The sequence below is a fragment of the Cyprinodon variegatus genome, unplaced genomic scaffold (assembly GCF_000732505.1).
Source record: "Cyprinodon variegatus isolate N-32 unplaced genomic scaffold, C_variegatus-1.0 Scaffold102, whole genome shotgun sequence".
In the NCBI taxonomy this organism is placed as follows: Eukaryota; Metazoa; Chordata; class Actinopteri; order Cyprinodontiformes; family Cyprinodontidae; genus Cyprinodon; species Cyprinodon variegatus.
Genome location: NW_015150555.1, coordinates 575,984 through 580,175, shown reverse-complemented (window position 1 = coordinate 580,175; position 4,192 = coordinate 575,984).

Below are 4,192 nucleotides of genomic sequence, written 5' to 3'. Positions count from 1 at the left end.
TGTCAGAAGCATGAGACCAGACTTTATGGACTGTGTAAAAGTACCAAAAGTAGAGAGCGAGGAGGCTGATTAGTTCTCAATGAAGGAAATAAGAAATTAGCAATTGATTAAATATACGTTTTTTTTTTTGTTTGTTTGTTCTTCCTCTCGTTTCATCCGACAAAATACCATATTATAAAAAAAAAATACCATGTGTGTAAAGTGTGATATATATGTGTGAAATAATTTAATATTTTGGCTGGTAAGACAAATATGCTTAGCCGGTTAATTTCTTTACATCTACCGGCTAACTTGGCTGGTGAATCAGAAAGGTAATTTCGGACACTGCTTGCAAGTCCGTGTGACTCCATGCAATCAACTGCTTTTAAACTTTTATCAAATCTTGACTGTACTGTCTCTGTAAAGTGCCTTGAGATTACAAGTTTTATGAATTGGTGCAATGTAAATAAACTAAATTGAAATTATTTAAGAGTATTCTCTATGTGTTTCATTGTGTTCCTGTATTTGTACACATTGCGGGGCTCATTTTCTGGAAATATAGCATGTTGTGGGGACCAACTGCTCCTTGTTGGGCCCAATGCCTGGACCCGATGAGGGAAATCACTGTTTTAGCATCAGGAGTCACTTTTAGGACTTAAGTTGGAATTGCGTTTAGGTTAGGGTAAGGTATGAACCCGTAATAGTTAGGTTTAGGGTGAAGGTCACAGTCTGTAGAAATTGGTTACATATGGTTGGAAGTCAATGGAAAGGCCCATCATAGATCAAAGGAGAAGTTTTGTGTGTTTATGGCTGTGTATTTCTTACATTGTAGGTACCGACTGTTCTCATGGGGACCAACATCTGGTCCCAATGGATACAAATGCAGTTTTAGGGTTAGGTGTTAGGGTTAAGAATGTACTGGCAATGGTTAGGGTAAGGTTCTGGATTAGACTATAGAAATTAATCTGAAATTAATGAAAATTTATGGAAATTCCCTATAAGGATAGCAGGACATAACACCCAACCCTAAAGTGTTAAAATAGAAGAATGTTCAAAGCAGCCCCTTTTACCCTGTTGTTTGCCTACAGTTGTTACCTTAGTCAAAGAAGAAATAGTGTATAAATTTAATGTAAAAGAAATGGAGAAAAACAATGAGAAAAATAATACTGCCCAAAAGCTTTATTTACCAATATTCTGCTGCTCCCTCCCCTCCACCTTTCATTTTTTCTTTCTCTCCAATCAAAGTTTCAGTACGCAACAATAAGACTGCTTACTCTCTCAAAAGCTGTTTAAGTGAATTTCACTGGCTCACTGGGGAATCGCCCCACTGAGGCTTTTGAAGGCATTGAGGCAGGGAGAGAAAGTAATTACTTTTTTTCCCTAAACAGAAATGGGGTGCGGCATGGTGTGTGTTTTTGAGTTTGTGCTTGTGCGATAGGATGAATTAGTTTGTGTGAATTTCCATCTGTGTGAACAAGTGAAACTATGTCATTAGTTTTTGTGTGTTGCCGTGCAATTCTCTTTTTTGGTTAGGAAATGAAGAGACACATGAAAACAGAACAAGGTTTCTGAATAAAGAACAAAGAACAACAACATCTTTACAACAATATCATAATAGCTTGTCATCAAAGTGCATATTTCTGAACATGAATTGGTTTCAAATAGCATCCTTATTTGAATACAAAAACTTTAATTCTGGTTTGCATTTAATAAATTCTAGTTTCATATTTTTGGAGTAATATTTTTCTATTTTTTTTTTTTTTTTTTTTTTTTAATTTGTGAGCTAAATAAATCTATGCTGATTCAAAGAAAAGTTTCTTTGGGGATAAAATTTTAAGTAACATTGCGACCATAAAAACAAAAACCTATACATTTTCTTTTGGTGGTAAACTGTGTTTTGAAAGTCTTTTACAGCCAGAGGAGAAAACTCTAAATGGTATGTTCAGACAGGGCATGGTGTCAGCGGTAATTTCCGCAAGCCCCGCTGGCAGTTCACTGATCTCTATTTCAGATGCAGAGTGTTTACACCCTCGTCCGTATCATCACATAGAAGACAGCTGAAGCTGAAGCACACATAGGAGGAGTTTCAGCTGTGTGAAGATGACACCCACTGTCATAAAAAAAAAAAAAACTGAGTAAATTAACTGAATTGTTATTGCTTCTTTTGTGTAGGTTTGTAGATTTAAGACGGTCATTTGTAAAAATGACGCGTTCATTGATGCAGTGGGTAGCACTGCTATCTTGCAGCAAGAAGGTTCTGGGTTCAAATCCCGGCCTGGGGTCTTACTGCAATGAGTTTGTATGTTCTCCCTGAGCATGTGTGGGTTCTCTCTGGGTACTCCAGCTTCCTTCCACAGTCCAAAAACATGACTGTTAGGTTAATTGGCTTCTCAAAATTCTCCTTAGGTGTAAGTGTTTGTGTGAAAGGTTGTTTATCCTGTTTGTCTCTGTGTTGCCCTGAGATGGGCTGGTACCCTGCCTCTGGCCCATTGACAACTGGAGATAGGCACCAGCACCTGCTTGGGAAGCGTGAAAAACATTTTCTGAAGGTGATACAGTAACTTTGCTCACTGCATTAGGTTGTAAAAACCCACAAACCGGCTGTTTTGCATGCTCAAATGTAAAAGCAAATAACTGATGAGCTTTAAGCCCAAATTATTTATGTGATACATCATTTAAAAGATAATCTGAAATAAAAGAAAAATGCAAAAATAAAAAACAAAATACACCTTCATTTTTTAAGTTAAACTGAGTGTATTTAATGTGACAACACTATGAGCTAATAGATTTGAAAGGCATTAACTGCAGCCTCCTCTTGGTAAACCCAATCCTTTAAGAATAAACTATAAAAAGCAACAACAAAGGGTGTAGCAGAAAGGCTTAACACAAAACCCTGGATTGAATGATTGAATAAAGTACCTCACTTGTAGATATCTAAAGAAATGGAAGGTGGCAGACAAAATTTCCCAGATAATATTTCAAAGAGGCAAATGTGCCCTAAAGCCTTTCAAAAACATTAATACTTATTTTGTCGAAAAAAGAAAAAAAAAAGTGTCATCCTCTAAGGAGACAGAGAGAAGCTATTATTGGATAAAATGTGAGCTAAAGGATTAAAAAAACTTCCTAAAATAGATAATAGTCCTGAAGATCTAATCAACCCAAACGGTGGACCTGAACTACAAAATAATCTTTCCATCTTTAGTTAAATAGGATCCACATCTCAAGAGTTAGAATACAACCATTAAGCCAGGCATCAGGGATTACATATAGTGTAGTAGAAATACACATTCGGTCTTGCCAGCCCACCAACTTGTTTACAGTTTTATAAATGTTCTTTCCTTATCCTTGGCCTTTTGCCATTTCAAATGCAGAATAAAACAGTGAAGTTCAACTTCCAAAAATACCTACCTGGTGCAATGGACATTGAGGTAAATCAATTTTGGTAGCTATAACCTTTTAATTGCATTAACAATTTTAAACAAGGACAGAGTTAGAACTGATAACTTAGTTAATTATACAGATTAAATCAATAATTTATTAATAAGCAATGTTTAATGATCTTATAGGGCACATTGATACTGGTAGACCAGTGTAAGCTTGTTCATGAGAATTGCCAACTCGATAATTCAATATCAGTTTACAACCTCCAGCACTTTTCATTAACAAAAATGGCATTAAAGACAAAGACAAAAGACTTTACCAGAGTTACTACTGATTCACTTTTCCTTTTTAGGAATGCTGAGTGCATAGAAGCTCAATTTTTGTTGCCTATTTTGGTTCATGAATATTTAATTTGCTTTGATATATTAATGGTAAGATATACATCCTAGTAATTTATTTAATTTGTTTTAAAAATAAATACATTTTTTTTTTTAAACTAGCCATTTTAGTCAATTCTTTTTAAAAATCCAGATGTTGTGAATTCTTGCAAATTTTGCTGAGATCCTGCTTCTGGCAAATATAGAATTGCTGCCATGCTGTCCTGCTCCCCTGCTGTGCTTTGCCGGTGTGTAAATGCTTTTATTGATTATAAAGCTACATATTTGCTGCCAAGTTTGCAGCTGGACAGAACACAGTTTAACACAGTGTGGCCTGGGAGTAACAACTGATAGCTCAACTCGATGGCTGTTCATTGTAAATTAAATAGAGAACTGAGGTTTATGTAACCGTGAATGCTGGATATACACTCACCGGCCACTTTATTAGGTACCCC